Genomic DNA, 18504 nt, shown 5'->3' with positions numbered 1-18504 from the left:
GGAGATGACCCAGTACAGTACAATGGCAATATCCCAAATAAATTAATTCTCTCTTGCTTATCAGGGGAAGCATAAACATTCATTACACGTAGGGTAAAACCATTAAATTTAAAATGCACTAAAACCACTCTGCCTGGTACTATTTCTGTGACAGTATTTATAGTAATATTTCTCCCACGACAGAGGAAGCCCACCCCCGCTGACTTGTTGTCATTGGAGCCAGACCAGATGGAGGGCCCCAGTCTCCAATCTGTCTTGATGTCATTATAATTTAGTGCATGTTGTATCCCGCATTCCTGTAATAAACATATGTCAAAGTCAGTGGTTTCTAAGTACTTAAATAGAGCAGCCCTACGAACTGGGCTCTTTAATGACCTCACATTCAGTGAGACAAGTCTTAATGTGGGCATTCATAGGTCAGGGTGGTGGATCTTCCATGAGGACACCTGACTCAAAGCCCTGTATGTCAAATTGCTCCAGAACATCCGGGCTAGAGGACCCAAACGACTCGATATTCTGTGAGCTGGCGGTTGCCCCCTCGTAGGTCACGGTTCCCAGCCACATTCCAGGAGACGCTGGGGCTTCGACATTCCGTCTCTTTTTCGGGGCAGACTCCACCAGGTCACTGGTGCAGTCCTCCTCTTCCTCCACCTCCTCCAGGGGGAGAGACTGGTCCATCAGGATAAGATCACCAACACAGATTCCCTGATGTTCGCCACCTAGAAGCAAAGCCCCCTCATCTGGCTGGCTAATCGCCCTGGAAGATCCTGAGGCCATCGCTGCGTGGTCCCCTGTAGCCAACCGCACAGGGGCACCACCCTCCAGCACAACAGGATCGGTATCGGGAACCATCGACATGGAGGATACCCTCCCAGAAGGAGGACCCCTCCGCTCCGGTCCATGCGAGGTCCGCCCATCGTTAAGGGACTTCGATGCAGGGGCCGCCCCAGAGGGGCCTCCGGCTCCCTGCTCCATCCCAGCCTTCTCGCCCTTCGAACCGCCCTCCGACGCCGGCCCGCCAGTGAAGACCGGCGGGCGCATCGGCTCAGCTGCAGAAGATGCAGCTTCTGCGTAGGTCCTGGTCCTGGTCCTGTTGGGGCATCCTCGGAACATGTGCCCCGCCTCACCACAAAGATTGCATTTCCTCCCAGCGGGACAGTCCTTCATTAAATGTCCGTAACAGCTGCAATTATTGCAGCGGTCTACTTTCCTGCCCGTGCAGGACGTTTGGGTATGACCCATTTGTCCACAGTTCCTTCAACATACCGGCATTCCAGGGTAAAATAAGTAGCCTCTGCTCTTACCGATCACAAATGTTGAGGGAGGGTGTAGCATTCCTCCCACTCCGCTTGGGTCCCTCTTTAGACGGGCCATGTACCTCCTCTTGCCGCACCAGAAGCCTACCGCGTTCTTCACAGTGCCCAGGTATCTCAGATCATCACAATAACGGATAAGGTAGGTCGAGATGTCTGCAGCTTCCACAAAGGGGTTCGGGAAATGCACCACGATAGGGATCTCGTCATAGGCATACAAGAGACAAAAGGTTAGTCCATCCAATTCATCTAAGTAGTTTTTCTCATTTACCTTTTGTACGAGTTGGTGACAGCATCCCTGGCTCTTGAAGGTGATGGTGTAAGTCCCCTTGTACTCATTGTCCTGGAAGCAGAATATGTCTTCCCGCCGAAACTCCAGAACTCCAAGCAGAATCCTATGGCAGATGTAGTCCAAGTTCTTCTCCGTCCTCGATCCTGCTCCAACTTCAATCCTCACGGTGTTCCGCATCCGGGCATCACCCGATGAATATGTGAGCGTTGCCGGCATCCTTCACTCAGGAACGTACCGACTCTTCTCTCTGAAAGGCGCAAGCCTTCATGGGATCCCTTCCCGTTGCTCCCGGACTAATCCTTCCTCCCAATAGCAGCAGGGGGGTTAAGTCCCTCCGAAGAGGAACGATCCCCCCAGGCCGAGAGAAAGGGTACCAAGAGCACCTCACAGGCAAGACCACACAGGTAAACCTGATAGATCGTGCCAAAAGGCCGAGAAGCGATAACCAGAATTGGTTTCCGACTACGGTGCCACCCAAGGATTCTGAAAAGTCCATTTGTGGAGATGGCCACCTGGACTCCCGTTAAGAAGACATGCTGTCAACCTCTAGATCCCTCACATGCCTGCACTTTTCGGCTTGCTGCTGCTGCAATCCACGCGTTTTAGATCTGCATAACTCCACCTCTTTTAGCACAGTACCCTCAACCCCCGGCTGTTCCCACCCGCCTCAACACCGTTGGAAGGGAGGAGAACCAATTAAGGCGTGGGGTGGGGGGGGGGTGGAACGAGCAGCTGTCTACCCTTAGCAGGAGGGTTGCTGATTAATTACCTCTCCTGCTGCTGCTGCTGCTGGCTGTCCAGCAGCAGACTGAAGGTGGCTGCTGCTGTGCGCAGGTATATAAAGGCTCAGAGCCTATTATGACACGCGCAGCCAGCGTTCCATTGCCACATTCCGTCTACTGCAGGCGGGATACCTGGATGGCTGAATGTCACTGAGAAGCTCACAGAGACCGCCATAAGCAACAGTTTAAAAGAATGCCACAGAGTAATCAACCAAACTTTTTGGGTTGGTTTCTCTTTTATAGTCTGCAGGCATTAAATGAAAGAAGTCAGTGTTCCAGCAGAGGGAGACAACGTTTCAGAAAAGGCATTGTAGCAAACCAAAAAAGAAATTTTAAGCGCAGCAGAGTAACCAGCTCACATACCTGTTAGCTCAGGTGAGTTTAAAAGGCTGCTGTTGATAACAAGGGCATTTGCTAAATAGATGGTGTGTGTGCAACAATATACTGAAAGGTCAATTATATTGTGCAGCTTATCTCACCACCTGTAGTTATTTAGGTGAAAGCTCCAAAATGCTTGCCTAATATGTCTGTTTATCCAAAAGGAAGTATAGAGGGAGAGCTAGATAGATAGCATTGCATTACATTACATGGCAATGCAATGCACAGTTGCTGAAGTTGAACCAAAATGAGCTTGTCATCTGGCTTCTGCAACTTTTAACATGAAAAATCCAATGAGGAGAAGAAAAGCAAAGCCAAAGAGTCCATCCCAAAATCCGACAAACAAGCCAAATGAACAAAAAGCATTGAATTCAATTCTTTCTGATTTTAGAAACTGCATTAAAGAAGGGGTGCACCGCTCCTGGAGATACTGCAATACCAGGTCAATGCGTGGAGTGGACAGAGCAAGCTCTTTTTCCATCTCCCTGTTCTAAAAATCCATTTAATATATGGTCCCCAGATAGGGGACGTATCAGATATTAAACTGATAAGAACAGATACTACACTTGATCTTAGCCAAAAGGCCGAGAAGCGATAACCAGAATTGGTTTCCGACTACGGTGCCACCCAAGGATTCTGAAAAGTCCATTTGTGGAGATGGCCACCTGGACTCCCGTTAAGAAGACATGCTGTCAACCTCTAGATCCCTCACATGCCTGCACTTTTCGGCTTGCTGCTGCTGCAATCCACGCGTTTTAGATCTGCATAACTCCACCTCTTTTAGCACAGTACCCTCAACCCCCGGCTGTTCCCACCCGCCTCAACACCGTTGGAAGGGAGGAGAACCAATTAAGGCGGGGGGGGGGGGTGGAACGAGCAGCTGTCTACCCTTAGCAGGAGGGTTGCTGATTAATTACCTCTCCTGCTGCTGCTGCTGCTGGCTGTCCAGTAGCAGACTGAAGGTGGCTGCTGCTGTGCGCAGGTATATAAAGGCTCAGAGCCTATTATGACACGCGCAGCCAGCGTTCCATTGCCACATTCCGTCTACTGCAGGCGGGATACCTGGATGGCTGAATGTCACTGAGAAGCTCACAGAGACCGCCATAAGCAACAGTTTAAAAGAATGCCACAGACTAATCAACCAAACTTTTTGGGTTGGTTTCTCTTTTATAGTCTGCAGGCATTAAATGAAAGAAGTCAGTGTTCCAGCAGAGGGAGACAACGTTTCAGAAAAGGCATTGTAGCAAACCAAAAAAGAAATTTTAAGCGCAGCAGAGTAACCAGCTCACATACCTGTTAGCTCAGGTGAGTTTAAAAGGCTGCTGTTGATAACAAGGGCATTTGCTAAATAGATGGTGTGTGTGCAACAATATACTGAAAGGTCAATTATATTGTGCAGCTTATCTCACCACCTGTAGTTATTTAGGTGAAAGCTCCAAAATGCTTGCCTAATATGTCTGTTTATCCAAAAGGAAGTATAGAGGGAGAGCTAGATAGATAGCATTGCATTACATTACATGGCAATGCAATGCACAGTTGCTGAAGTTGAACCAAAATGAGCTTGTCATCTGGCTTCTGCAACTTTTAACATGAAAAATCCAATGAGGAGAAGAAAAGCAAAGCCAAAGAGTCCATCCCAAAATCCGACAAACAAGCCAAATGAACAAAAAGCATTGAATTCAATTCTTTCTGATTTTAGAAACTGCATTAAAGAAGGGGTGCACCGGTCCTGGAGATACTGCAATACCAGGTCAATGCGTGGAGTGGACAGAGCAAGCTCTTTTTCCATCTCCCTGTTCTAAAAATCCATTTAATATATGGTCCCCAGATAGGGGACGTATCAGATATTAAACTGATAAGAACAGATACTACACTTGATCTTAGCCAAAAGGCCGAGAAGCGATAACCAGAATTGGTTTCCGACTACGGTGCCACCCAAGGATTCTGAAAAGTCCATTTGTGGAGATGGCCACCTGGACTCCCGTTAAGAAGACATGCTGTCAACCTCTAGATCCCTCACATGCCTGCACTTTTCGGCTTGCTGCTGCTGCAATCCACGCGTTTTAGATCTGCATAACTCCACCTCTTTTAGCACAGTACCCTCAACCCCCGGCTGTTCCCACCCGCCTCAACACCGTTGGAAGGGAGGAGAACCAATTAAGGCGGGGGGGGGGGTGGAACGAGCAGCTGTCTACCCTTAGCAGGAGGGTTGCTGATTAATTACCTCTCCTGCTGCTGCTGCTGCTGGCTGTCCAGTAGCAGACTGAAGGTGGCTGCTGCTGTGCGCAGGTATATAAAGGCTCAGAGCCTATTATGACACGCGCAGCCAGCGTTCCATTGCCACATTCCGTCTACTGCAGGCGGGATACCTGGATGGCTGAATGTCACTGAGAAGCTCACAGAGACCGCCATAAGCAACAGTTTAAAAGAATGCCACAGACTAATCAACCAAACTTTTTGGGTTGGTTTCTCTTTTATAGTCTGCAGGCATTAAATGAAAGAAGTCAGTGTTCCAGCAGAGGGAGACAACGTTTCAGAAAAGGCATTGTAGCAAACCAAAAAAGAAATTTTAAGCGCAGCAGAGTAACCAGCTCACATACCTGTTAGCTCAGGTGAGTTTAAAAGGCTGCTGTTGATAACAAGGGCATTTGCTAAATAGATGGTGTGTGTGCAACAATATACTGAAAGGTCAATTATATTGTGCAGCTTATCTCACCACCTGTAGTTATTTAGGTGAAAGCTCCAAAATGCTTGCCTAATATGTCTGTTTATCCAAAAGGAAGTATAGAGGGAGAGCTAGATAGATAGCATTGCATTACATTACATGGCAATGCAATGCACAGTTGCTGAAGTTGAACCAAAATGAGCTTGTCATCTGGCTTCTGCAACTTTTAACATGAAAAATCCAATGAGGAGAAGAAAAGCAAAGCCAAAGAGTCCATCCCAAAATCCGACAAACAAGCCAAATGAACAAAAAGCATTGAATTCAATTCTTTCTGATTTTAGAAACTGCATTAAAGAAGGGGTGCACCGGTCCTGGAGATACTGCAATACCAGGTCAATGCGTGGAGTGGACAGAGCAAGCTCTTTTTCCATCTCCCTGTTCTAAAAATCCATTTAATATATGGTCCCCAGATAGGGGACGTATCAGATATTAAACTGATAAGAACAGATACTACACTTGATCTTAGCCAAAAGGCCGAGAAGCGATAACCAGAATTGGTTTCCGACTACGGTGCCACCCAAGGATTCTGAAAAGTCCATTTGTGGAGATGGCCACCTGGACTCCCGTTAAGAAGACATGCTGTCAACCTCTAGATCCCTCACATGCCTGCACTTTTCGGCTTGCTGCTGCTGCAATCCACGCGTTTTAGATCTGCATAACTCCACCTCTTTTAGCACAGTACCCTCAACCCCCGGCTGTTCCCACCCGCCTCAACACCGTTGGAAGGGAGGAGAACCAATTAAGGCGGGGGGGGGGGGTGGAACGAGCAGCTGTCTACCCTTAGCAGGAGGGTTGCTGATTAATTACCTCTCCTGCTGCTGCTGCTGCTGGCTGTCCAGTAGCAGACTGAAGGTGGCTGCTGCTGTGCGCAGGTATATAAAGGCTCAGAGCCTATTATGACACGCGCAGCCAGCGTTCCATTGCCACATTCCGTCTACTGCAGGCGGGATACCTGGATGGCTGAATGTCACTGAGAAGCTCACAGAGACCGCCATAAGCAACAGTTTAAAAGAATGCCACAGACTAATCAACCAAACTTTTTGGGTTGGTTTCTCTTTTATAGTCTGCAGGCATTAAATGAAAGAAGTCAGTGTTCCAGCAGAGGGAGACAACGTTTCAGAAAAGGCATTGTAGCAAACCAAAAAAGAAATTTTAAGCGCAGCAGAGTAACCAGCTCACATACCTGTTAGCTCAGGTGAGTTTAAAAGGCTGCTGTTGATAACAAGGGCATTTGCTAAATAGATGGTGTGTGTGCAACAATATACTGAAAGGTCAATTATATTGTGCAGCTTATCTCACCACCTGTAGTTATTTAGGTGAAAGCTCCAAAATGCTTGCCTAATATGTCTGTTTATCCAAAAGGAAGTATAGAGGGAGAGCTAGATAGATAGCATTGCATTACATTACATGGCAATGCAATGCACAGTTGCTGAAGTTGAACCAAAATGAGCTTGTCATCTGGCTTCTGCAACTTTTAACATGAAAAATCCAATGAGGAGAAGAAAAGCAAAGCCAAAGAGTCCATCCCAAAATCCGACAAACAAGCCAAATGAACAAAAAGCATTGAATTCAATTCTTTCTGATTTTAGAAACTGCATTAAAGAAGGGGTGCACCGGTCCTGGAGATACTGCAATACCAGGTCAATGCGTGGAGTGGACAGAGCAAGCTCTTTTTCCATCTCCCTGTTCTAAAAATCCATTTAATATATGGTCCCCAGATAGGGGACGTATCAGATATTAAACTGATAAGAACAGATACTACACTTGATCTTAGCCAAAAGGCCGAGAAGCGATAACCAGAATTGGTTTCCGACTACGGTGCCACCCAAGGATTCTGAAAAGTCCATTTGTGGAGATGGCCACCTGGACTCCCGTTAAGAAGACATGCTGTCAACCTCTAGATCCCTCACATGCCTGCACTTTTCGGCTTGCTGCTGCTGCAATCCATGCGTTTTAGATCTGCATAACTCCACCTCTTTTAGCACAGTACCCTCAACCCCCGGCTGTTCCCACCCGCCTCAACACCGTTGGAAGGGAGGAGAACCAATTAAGGCGGGGGGGGGGGGTGGAACGAGCAGCTGTCTACCCTTAGCAGGAGGGTTGCTGATTAATTACCTCTCCTGCTGCTGCTGCTGCTGCTGGCTGTCCAGCAGCAGACTGAAGGTGGCTGCTGCTGTGCGCAGGTATATAAAGGCTCAGAGCCTATTATGACACGCGCAGCCAGCGTTCCATTGCCACATTCCGTCTACTGCAGGCGGGATACCTGGATGGCTGAATGTCACTGAGAAGCTCACAGAGACCGCCATAAGCAACAGTTTAAAAGAATGCCACAGACTAATCAACCAAACTTTTTGGGTTGGTTTCTCTTTTATAGTCTGCAGGCATTAAATGAAAGAAGTCAGTGTTCCAGCAGAGGGAGACAACGTTTCAGAAAAGGCATTGTAGCAAACCAAAAAAGAAATTTTAAGCGCAGCAGAGTAACCAGCTCACATACCTGTTAGCTCAGGTGAGTTTAAAAGGCTGCTGTTGATAACAAGGGCATTTGCTAAATAGATGGTGTGTGTGCAACAATATACTGAAAGGTCAATTATATTGTGCAGCTTATCTCACCACCTGTAGTTATTTAGGTGAAAGCTCCAAAATGCTTGCCTAATATGTCTGTTTATCCAAAAGGAAGTATAGAGGGAGAGCTAGATAGATAGCATTGCATTACATTACATGGCAATGCAATGCACAGTTGCTGAAGTTGAACCAAAATGAGCTTGTCATCTGGCTTCTGCAACTTTTAACATGAAAAATCCAATGAGGAGAAGAAAAGCAAAGCCAAAGAGTCCATCCCAATATCCGACAAACAAGCCAAATGAACAAAAAGCATTGAATTCAATTCTTTCTGATTTTAGAAACTGCATTAAAGAAGGGGTGCACCGGTCCTGGAGATACTGCAATACCAGGTCAATGCGTGGAGTGGACAGAGCAAGCTCTTTTTCCATCTCCCTGTTCTAAAAATCCATTTAATATATGGTCCCCAGATAGGGGACGTATCAGATATTAAACTGATAAGAACAGATACTACACTTGATCTTAGCCAAAAGGCCGAGAAGCGATAACCAGAATTGGTTTCCGACTACGGTGCCACCCAAGGATTCTGAAAAGTCCATTTGTGGAGATGGCCACCTGGACTCCCGTTAAGAAGACATGCTGTCAACCTCTAGATCCCTCACATGCCTGCACTTTTCGGCTTGCTGCTGCTGCAATCCACGCGTTTTAGATCTGCATAACTCCACCTCTTTCAGCACAGTACCCTCAACCCCCGGCTGTTCCCACCCGCCTCAACACCGTTGGAAGGGAGGAGAACCAATTAAGGCGGGGGGGGGGGGTGGAACGAGCAGCTGTCTACCCTTAGCAGGAGGGTTGCTGATTAATTACCTCTCCTGCTGCTGCTGCTGCTGGCTGTCCAGCAGCAGACTGAAGGTGGCTGCTGCTGTGCGCAGGTATATAAAGGCTCAGAGCCTATTATGACACGCGCAGCCAGCGTTCCATTGCCACATTCCGTCTACTGCAGGCGGGATACCTGGATGGCTGAATGTCACTGAGAAGCTCACAGAGACCTCCATAAGCAACAGTTTAAAAGAATGCCACAGACTAATCAACCAAACTTTTTGGGTTGGTTTCTCTTTTATAGTCTGCAGGCATTAAATGAAAGAAGTCAGTGTTCCAGCAGAGGGAGACAACGTTTCAGAAAAGGCATTGTAGCAAACCAAAAAAGAAATTTTAAGCGCAGCAGAGTAACCAGCTCACATACCTGTTAGCTCAGGTGAGTTTAAAAGGCTGCTGTTGATAACAAGGGCATTTGCTAAATAGATGGTGTGTGTGCAACAATATACTGAAAGGTCAATTATATTGTGCAGCTTATCTCACCACCTGTAGTTATTTAGGTGAAAGCTCCAAAATGCTTGCCTAATATGTCTGTTTATCCAAAAGGAAGTATAGAGGGAGAGCTAGATAGATAGCATTGCATTACATTACATGGCAATGCAATGCACAGTTGCTGAACTTGAACCAAAATGAGCTTGTCATCTGGCTTCTGCAACTTTTAACATGAAAAATCCAATGAGGAGAAGAAAAGCAAAGCCAAAGAGTCCATCCCAAAATCCGACAAACAAGCCAAATGAACAAAAAGCATTGAATTCAATTCTTTCTGATTTTAGAAACTGCATTAAAGAAGGGGTGCACCGGTCCTGGAGATACTGCAATACCAGGTCAATGCGTGGAGTGGACAGAGCAAGCTCTTTTTCCATCTCCCTGTTCTAAAAATCCATTTAATATATGGTCCCCAGATAGGGGACGTATCAGATATTAAACTGATAAGAACAGATACTACACTTGATCTTAGCCAAAAGGCCGAGAAGCGATAACCAGAATTGGTTTCCGACTACGGTGCCACCCAAGGATTCTGAAAAGTCCATTTGTGGAGATGGCCACCTGGACTCCCGTTAAGAAGACATGCTGTCAACCTCTAGATCCCTCACATGCCTGCACTTTTCGGCTTGCTGCTGCTGCAATCCACGCGTTTTAGATCTGCATAACTCCACCTCTTTTAGCACAGTACCCTCAACCCCCGGCTGTTCCCACCCGCCTCAACACCGTTGGAAGGGAGGAGAACCAATTAAGGCGGGGGGGGGGGGGGGGGGTGGAACGAGCAGCTGTCTACCCTTAGCAGGAGGGTTGCTGATTAATTACCTCTCCTGCTGCTGCTGCTGCTGCTGGCTGTCCAGCAGCAGACTGAAGGTGGCTGCTGCTGTGCGCAGGTATATAAAGGCTCAGAGCCTATTATGACACGCGCAGCCAGCGTTCCATTGCCACATTCCGTCTACTGCAGGCGGGATACCTGGATGGCTGAATGTCACTGAGAAGCTCACAGAGACCGCCATAAGCAACAGTTTAAAAGAATGCCACAGACTAATCAACCAAACTTTTTGGGTTGGTTTCTCTTTTATAGTCTGCAGGCATTAAATGAAAGAAGTCAGTGTTCCAGCAGAGGGAGACAACGTTTCAGAAAAGGCATTGTAGCAAACCAAAAAAGAAATTTTAAGCGCAGCAGAGTAACCAGCTCACATACCTGTTAGCTCAGGTGAGTTTAAAAGGCTGCTGTTGATAACAAGGGCATTTGCTAAATAGATGGTGTGTGTGCAACAATATACTGAAAGGTCAATTATATTGTGCAGCTTATCTCACCACCTGTAGTTATTTAGGTGAAAGCTCCAAAATGCTTGCCTAATATGTCTGTTTATCCAAAAGGAAGTATAGAGGGAGAGCTAGATAGATAGCATTGCATTACATTACATGGCAATGCAATGCACAGTTGCTGAAGTTGAACCAAAATAAGCTTGTCATCTGGCTTCTGCAACTTTTAACATGAAAAATCCAATGAGGAGAAGAAAAGCAAAGCCAAAGAGTCCATCCCAAAATCCGACAAACAAGCCAAATGAACAAAAAGCATTGAATTCAATTCTTTCTGATTTTAGAAACTGCATTAAAGAAGGGGTGCACCGGTCCTGGAGATACTGCAATACCAGGTCAATGCGTGGAGTGGACAGAGCAAGCTCTTTTTCCATCTCCCTGTTCTAAAAATCCATTTAATATATGGTCCCCAGATAGGGGACGTATCAGATATTAAACTGATAAGAACAGATACTACACTTGATCTTAGCCAAAAGGCCGAGAAGCGATAACCAGAATTGGTTTCCGACTACGGTGCCACCCAAGGATTCTGAAAAGTCCATTTGTGGAGATGGCCACCTGGACTCCCGTTAAGAAGACATGCTGTCAACCTCTAGATCCCTCACATGCCTGCACTTTTCGGCTTGCTGCTGCTGCAATCCACGCGTTTTAGATCTGCATAACTCCACCTCTTTTAGCACAGTACCCTCAACCCCCGGCTGTTCCCACCCGCCTCAACACCGTTGGAAGGGAGGAGAACCAATTAAGGCGGGGGGGGGGGTGGAACGAGCAGCTGTCTACCCTTAGCAGGAGGGTTGCTGATTAATTACCTCTCCTGCTGCTGCTGCTGCTGGCTGTCCAGCAGCAGACTGAAGGTGGCTGCTGCTGTGCGCAGGTATATAAAGGCTCAGAGCCTATTATGACACGCGCAGCCAGCGTTCCATTGCCACATTCCGTCTACTGCAGGCGGGATACCTGGATGGCTGAATGTCACTGAGAAGCTCACAGAGACCTCCATAAGCAACAGTTTAAAAGAATGCCACAGACTAATCAACCAAACTTTTTGGGTTGGTTTCTCTTTTATAGTCTGCAGGCATTAAATGAAAGAAGTCAGTGTTCCAGCAGAGGGAGACAACGTTTCAGAAAAGGCATTGTAGCAAACCAAAAAAGAAATTTTAAGCGCAGCAGAGTAACCAGCTCACATACCTGTTAGCTCAGGTGAGTTTAAAAGGCTGCTGTTGATAACAAGGGCATTTGCTAAATAGATGGTGTGTGTGCAACAATATACTGAAAGGTCAATTATATTGTGCAGCTTATCTCACCACCTGTAGTTATTTAGGTGAAAGCTCCAAAATGCTTGCCTAATATGTCTGTTTATCCAAAAGGAAGTATAGAGGGAGAGCTAGATAGATAGCATTGCATTACATTACATGGCAATGCAATGCACAGTTGCTGAACTTGAACCAAAATGAGCTTGTCATCTGGCTTCTGCAACTTTTAACATGAAAAATCCAATGAGGAGAAGAAAAGCAAAGCCAAAGAGTCCATCCCAAAATCCGACAAACAAGCCAAATGAACAAAAAGCATTGAATTCAATTCTTTCTGATTTTAGAAACTGCATTAAAGAAGGGGTGCACCGGTCCTGGAGATACTGCAATACCAGGTCAATGCGTGGAGTGGACAGAGCAAGCTCTTTTTCCATCTCCCTGTTCTAAAAATCCATTTAATATATGGTCCCCAGATAGGGGACGTATCAGATATTAAACTGATAAGAACAGATACTACACTTGATAATAGCCAAAAGGCCGAGAAGCGATAACCAGAATTGGTTTCCGACTACGGTGCCACCCAAGGATTCTGAAAAGTCCATTTGTGGAGATGGCCACCTGTACTCCCGTTAAGAAGACATGCTGTCAACCTCTAGATCCCTCACATGCCTGCACTTTTCGGCTTGCTGCTGCTGCAATCCACGCGTTTTAGATCTGCATAACTCCACCTCTTTTAGCACAGTACCCTCAACCCCCGGCTGTTCCCACCCGCCTCAACACCGTTGGAAGGGAGGAGAACCAATTAAGGCGGGGGGGGGGGGGGGTGGAACGAGCAGCTGTCTACCCTTAGCAGGAGGGTTGCTGATTAATTACCTCTCCTGCTGCTGCTGCTGCTGCTGGCTGTCCAGCAGCAGACTGAAGGTGGCTGCTGCTGTGCGCAGGTATATAAAGGCTCAGAGCCTATTATGACACGCGCAGCCAGCGTTCCATTGCCACATTCCGTCTACTGCAGGCGGGATACCTGGATGGCTGAATGTCACTGAGAAGCTCACAGAGACCGCCATAAGCAACAGTTTAAAAGAATGCCACAGACTAATCAACCAAACTTTTTGGGTTGGTTTCTCTTTTATAGTCTGCAGGCATTAAATGAAAGAAGTCAGTGTTCCAGCAGAGGGAGACAACGTTTCAGAAAAGGCATTGTAGCAAACCAAAAAAGAAATTTTAAGCGCAGCAGAGTAACCAGCTCACATACCTGTTAGCTCAGGTGAGTTTAAAAGGCTGCTGTTGATAACAAGGGCATTTGCTAAATAGATGGTGTGTGTGCAACAATATACTGAAAGGTCAATTATATTGTGCAGCTTATCTCACCACCTGTAGTTATTTAGGTGAAAGCTCCAAAATGCTTGCCTAATATGTCTGTTTATCCAAAAGGAAGTATAGAGGGAGAGCTAGATAGATAGCATTGCATTACATTACATGGCAATGCAATGCACAGTTGCTGAAGTTGAACCAAAATGAGCTTGTCATCTGGCTTCTGCAACTTTTAACATGAAAAATCCAATGAGGAGAAGAAAAGCAAAGCCAAAGAGTCCATCCCAAAATCCGACAAACAAGCCAAATGAACAAAAAGCATTGAATTCAATTCTTTCTGATTTTAGAAACTGCATTAAAGAAGGGGTGCACCGGTCCTGGAGATACTGCAATACCAGGTCAATGCGTGGAGTGGACAGAGCAAGCTCTTTTTCCATCTCCCTGTTCTAAAAATCCATTTAATATATGGTCCCCAGATAGGGGACGTATCAGATATTAAACTGATAAGAACAGATACTACACTTGATCTTAGCCAAAAGGCCGAGAAGCGATAACCAGAATTGGTTTCCGACTACGGTGCCACCCAAGGATTCTGAAAAGTCCATTTGTGGAGATGGCCACCTGGACTCCCGTTAAGAAGACATGCTGTCAACCTCTAGATCCCTCACATGCCTGCACTTTTCGGCTTGCTGCTGCTGCAATCCACGCGTTTTAGATCTGCATAACTCCACCTCTTTTAGCACAGTACCCTCAACCCCTGGCTGTTCCCACCCGCCTCAACACCGTTGGAAGGGAGGAGAACCAATTAAGGCGGGGGGGGGGGGGGTGGAACGAGCAGCTGTCTACCCTTAGCAGGAGGGTTGCTGATTAATTACCTCTCCTGCTGCTGCTGCTGGCTGTCCAGCAGCAGACTGAAGGTGGCTGCTGCTGTGCGCAGGTATATAAAGGCTCAGAGCCTATTATGACACGCGCAGCCAGCGTTCCATTGCCACATTCCGTCTACTGCAGGCGGGATACCTGGATGGCTGAATGTCACTGAGAAGCTCACAGAGACCGCCATAAGCAACAGTTTAAAAGAATGCCACAGACTAATCAACCAAACTTTTTGGGTTGGTTTCTCTTTTATAGTCTGCAGGCATTAAATGAAAGAAGTCAGTGTTCCAGCAGAGGGAGACAACGTTTCATAAAAGGCATTGTAGCAAACCAAAAAAGAAATTTTAAGCGCAGCAGAGTAACCAGCTCACATACCTGTTAGCTCAGGTGAGTTTAAAAGGCTGCTGTTGATAACAAGGGCATTTGCTAAATAGATGGTGTGTGTGCAACAATATACTGAAAGGTCAATTATATTGTGCAGCTTATCTCACCACCTGTAGTTATTTAGGTGAAAGCTCCAAAATGCTTGCCTAATTTGTCTGTTTATCCAAAAGGAAGAATAGAGGGAGAGCTAGATAGATAGCATTGCATTACATTACATGGCAATGCAATGCACAGTTGCTGAAGTTGAACCAAAATGAGCTTGTCATCTGGCTTCTGCAACTTTTAACATGAAAAATCCAATGAGGAGAAGAAAAGCAAAGCCAAAGAGTCCATCCCAAAATCCGACAAACAAGCCAAATGAACAAAAAGCATTGAATTCAATTCTTTCTGATTTTAGAAACTGCATTAAAGAAGGGGTGCACCGGTCCAGGAGATACTGCAATACCAGGTCAATGCGTGGAGTGGACAGAGCAAGCTCTTTTTCCATCTCCCTGTTCTAAAAATCCATTTAATATATGGTCCCCAGATAGGGGACGTATCAGATATTAAACTGATAAGAACAGATACTACACTTGATCTTAGCCAAAAGGCCGAGAAGCGATAACCAGAATTGGTTTCCGACTACGGTGCCACCCAAGGATTCTGAAAAGTCCATTTGTGGAGATGGCCACCTGGACTCCCGTTAAGAAGACATGCTGTCAACCTCTAGATCCCTCACATGCCTGCACTTTTCGGCTTGCTGCTGCTGCAATCCACGCGTTTTAGATCTGCATAACTCCACCTCTTTTAGCACAGTACCCTCAACCCCCGGCTGTTCCCACCCGCCTCAACACCGTTGGAAGGGAGGAGAACCAATTAAGGCGGGGGGGGGGGTGGAACGAGCAGCTGTCTACCCTTAGCAGGAGGGTTGCTGATTAATTACCTCTCCTGCTGCTGCTGCTGCTGCTGGCTGTCCAGCAGCAGACTGAAGGTGGCTGCTGCTGTGCGCAGGTATATAAAGGCTCAGAGCCTATTATGACACGCGCAGCCAGCGTTCCATTGCCACATTCCGTCTACTGCAGGCGGGATACCTGGATGGCTGAATGTCACTGAGAAGCTCACAGAGACCGCCATAAGCAACAGTTTAAAAGAATGCCACAGACTAATCAACCAAACTTTTTGGGTTGGTTTCTCTTTTATAGTCTGCAGGCATTAAATGAAAGAAGTCAGTGTTCCAGCAGAGGGAGACAACGTTTCAGAAAAGGCATTGTAGCAAACCAAAAAAGAAATTTTAAGCGCAGCAGAGTAACCAGCTCACATACCTGTTAGCTCAGGTGAGTTTAAAAGGCTGCTGTTGATAACAAGGGCATTTGCTAAATAGATGGTGTGTGTGCAACAATATACTGAAAGGTCAATTATATTGTGCAGCTTATCTCACCACCTGTAGTTATTTAGGTGAAAGCTCCAAAATGCTTGCCTAATATGTCTGTTTATCCAAAAGGAAGTATAGAGGGAGAGCTAGATAGATAGCATTGCATTACATTACATGGCAATGCAATGCACAGTTGCTGAAGTTGAACCAAAATGAGCTTGTCATCTGGCTTCTGCAACTTTTAACATGAAAAATCCAATGAGGAGAAGAAAAGCAAAGCCAAAGAGTCCATCCCAAAATCCGACAAACAAGCCAAATGAACAAAAAGCATTGAATTCAATTCTTTCTGATTTTAGAAACTGCATTAAAGAAGGGGTGCACCGGTCCTGGAGATACTGCAATACCAGGTCAATGCGTGGAGTGGACAGAGCAAGCTCTTTTTCCATCTCCCTGTTCTAAAAATCCATTTAATATATGGTCCCCAGATAGGGGACGTATCAGATATTAAATTGATAAGAACAGATACTACACTTGATCTTAGCCAAAAGGCCGAGAAGCGATAACCAGAATTGGTTTCCGACTACGGTGCCACCCAAGGATTCTGAAAAGTCCATTTGTGGAGATGGAAACCTGGACTCCCGTTAAGAAGACATGCTGTCAACCTCTAGATCCCTCACATGCCTGCACTTTTCGGCTTGCTGCTGCTGCAATCCACGCGTTTTAGATCTGCATAACTCCACCTCTTTTAGCACAGTACCCTCAACCCCCGGCTGTTCCCACCCGCCTCAACACCGTTGGAAGGGAGGAGAACCAATTAAGGCGGGGGGGGGGTGGAACGAGCAGCTGTCTACCCTTAGCAGGAGGGTTGCTGATTAATTACCTCTCCTGCTGCTGCTGCTGCTGCTGGCTGTCCAGCAGCAGACTGAAGGTGGCTGCTGCTGTGCGCAGGTATATAAAGGCTCAGAGCCTATTATGACACGCGCAGCCAGCGTTCCATTGCCACATTCCGTCTACTGCAGGCGGGATACCTGGATGGCTGAATGTCACTGAGAAGCTCACAGAGACCGCCATAAGCAACAGTTTAAAAGAATGCCACAGACTAATCAACCAAACTTTTTGGGTTGGTTTCTCTTTTATAGTCTGCAGGCATTAAATGAAAGAAGTCAGTGTTCCAGCAGAGGGAGACAACGTTTCAGAAAAGGCATTGTAGCAAACCAAAAAAGAAATTTTAAGCGCAGCAGAGTAACCAGCTCACATACCTGTTAGCTCAGGTGAGTTTAAAAGGCTGCTGTTGATAACAAGGGCATTTGCTAAATAGATGGTGTGTGTGCAACAATATACTGAAAGGTCAATTATATTGTGCAGCTTATCTCACCACCTGTAGTTATTTAGGTGAAAGCTCCAAAATGCTTGCCTAATATGTCTGTTTATCCAAAAGGAAGTATAGAGGGAGAGCTAGATAGATAGCATTGCATTACATTACATGGCAATGCAATGCACAGTTGCTGAAGTTGAACCAAAATGAGCTTGTCATCTGGCTTCTGCAACTTTTAACATGAAAAATCCAATGAGGAGAAGAAAAGCAAAGCCAAAGAGTCCATCCCAAAATCCGACAAACAAGCCAAATGAACAAAAAGCATTGAATTCAATTCTTTCTGATTTTAGAAACTGCATTAAAGAAGGGGTGCACCGGTCCTGGAGATACTGCAATACCAGGTCAATGCGTGGAGTGGACAGAGCAAGCTCTTTTTCCATCTCCCTGTTCTAAAAATCCATTTAATATATGGTCCCCAGATAGGGGACGTATCAGATATTAAACTGATAAGAACAGATTTTTTTTAATTTGGCTATCCCCTGCAGAGGGATAAAACCGTTTATTAAAACTTTAACAAATTACAAGCATAATTACACAAATACCAAACGTTATAAGACAAATGAAATTTACAAAACAAAAAAATACAAAGATTTTAAATAATTAGGTTCCATTGGTCAACAAGCCATTTTTTTGAAATATGTACATTCTTCTTTTTGTCAATTAAATAATAAGTATACATTTCACATAAACATAAACTTAAAACATCATTCACTGATAAAACATCTTGTTTAAAAATAGCAATGTTGCGCGCTTTCCAGAGAGATGACTTGGCGCAGTTCACTGTCTTCCAAGCCATTGTGTACTGGTCCATTGTGGGGCATTCCATAAGTCCGTATAGCACAGTTTTATATGTAAAGTCCTTGAGGTCTGCCACCCTTTCCAGTAGGGGGAGCAGTCTTCTCCAGAAATCCTTTGCAAAATTACATGTCCATAATAGATGTTCCACCGTTTCCTCGTCTTGGCATCCGGCTCTTGGGCAGATGGCAGACCTCACAAATCCTCTTCTGTATTGGAATGCCCGGCAAGGAAGACAGCGGTGCATGCAACTCCAAGCCAGATCTCTCTGTTCATTAAAAAGATAAAAAACGTTAATCATTTTCCAGATAGACATAGATTTGTCATCATCATATCTGTCAACATTACATATTTCCTCACTTTTACGTATTTCTTTAATTAGTTTCTTACTATTTCTTAATTCCTCTATTTTCTTAGTCCCTAAATTAAAATCGGAC

The 18504-nt window shown here is 45.8% G+C and overlaps 12 non-coding genes across 12 annotated transcripts; all 12 read right to left on the bottom strand.

Annotated features, from left to right (window-relative positions):
* Positions 1–3170: 3170 nt before the first annotated feature.
* LOC141157803 (U2 spliceosomal RNA) lies at positions 3171–3361 on the bottom strand. The gene has a single exon (XR_012247842.1). It is a non-coding gene; the product is annotated as a U2 spliceosomal RNA (small nuclear RNA).
* Positions 3362–4478: 1117 nt separating this feature from the next.
* Positions 4479–4669, bottom strand: LOC141158702 (U2 spliceosomal RNA). Its single transcript, XR_012248728.1, has one exon. It is a non-coding gene; the product is annotated as a U2 spliceosomal RNA (small nuclear RNA).
* A 1116-nt stretch (positions 4670–5785) lies between these two features.
* Positions 5786–5976, bottom strand: LOC141158701 (U2 spliceosomal RNA). Its single transcript, XR_012248727.1, has one exon. It is a non-coding gene; the product is annotated as a U2 spliceosomal RNA (small nuclear RNA).
* A 1117-nt stretch (positions 5977–7093) lies between these two features.
* LOC141158700 (U2 spliceosomal RNA) lies at positions 7094–7284 on the bottom strand. Its single transcript, XR_012248726.1, has one exon. It is a non-coding gene; the product is annotated as a U2 spliceosomal RNA (small nuclear RNA).
* A 1120-nt stretch (positions 7285–8404) lies between these two features.
* On the bottom strand, positions 8405–8595 carry LOC141158699 (U2 spliceosomal RNA). Its single transcript, XR_012248725.1, has one exon. It is a non-coding gene; the product is annotated as a U2 spliceosomal RNA (small nuclear RNA).
* Positions 8596–9712: 1117 nt separating this feature from the next.
* On the bottom strand, positions 9713–9903 carry LOC141158697 (U2 spliceosomal RNA). The gene has a single exon (XR_012248723.1). It is a non-coding gene; the product is annotated as a U2 spliceosomal RNA (small nuclear RNA).
* Positions 9904–11029: 1126 nt separating this feature from the next.
* LOC141158696 (U2 spliceosomal RNA) lies at positions 11030–11220 on the bottom strand. The gene has a single exon (XR_012248722.1). It is a non-coding gene; the product is annotated as a U2 spliceosomal RNA (small nuclear RNA).
* A 1116-nt stretch (positions 11221–12336) lies between these two features.
* On the bottom strand, positions 12337–12527 carry LOC141160057 (U2 spliceosomal RNA). The gene has a single exon (XR_012250045.1). It is a non-coding gene; the product is annotated as a U2 spliceosomal RNA (small nuclear RNA).
* A 1123-nt stretch (positions 12528–13650) lies between these two features.
* Positions 13651–13841, bottom strand: LOC141158695 (U2 spliceosomal RNA). The gene has a single exon (XR_012248721.1). It is a non-coding gene; the product is annotated as a U2 spliceosomal RNA (small nuclear RNA).
* Positions 13842–14957: 1116 nt separating this feature from the next.
* On the bottom strand, positions 14958–15148 carry LOC141159613 (U2 spliceosomal RNA). The gene has a single exon (XR_012249616.1). It is a non-coding gene; the product is annotated as a U2 spliceosomal RNA (small nuclear RNA).
* A 1119-nt stretch (positions 15149–16267) lies between these two features.
* On the bottom strand, positions 16268–16458 carry LOC141159939 (U2 spliceosomal RNA). Its single transcript, XR_012249932.1, has one exon. It is a non-coding gene; the product is annotated as a U2 spliceosomal RNA (small nuclear RNA).
* A 1118-nt stretch (positions 16459–17576) lies between these two features.
* LOC141160150 (U2 spliceosomal RNA) lies at positions 17577–17763 on the bottom strand. The gene has a single exon (XR_012250119.1). It is a non-coding gene; the product is annotated as a U2 spliceosomal RNA (small nuclear RNA).
* Positions 17764–18504: the final 741 nt, after the last annotated feature.

The sequence above is a fragment of the Phyllobates terribilis genome, unplaced genomic scaffold (genome assembly GCF_046119375.1).
Source record: "Phyllobates terribilis strain yellow unplaced genomic scaffold, ASM4611937v1 Scaffold_8__6_contigs__length_399053987, whole genome shotgun sequence".
Taxonomy (NCBI): Eukaryota; Metazoa; Chordata; class Amphibia; order Anura; family Dendrobatidae; genus Phyllobates; species Phyllobates terribilis.
Note: the sequence above shows the minus strand (reverse complement) of the source record. Positions and strands in the feature narration are given on the sequence as shown.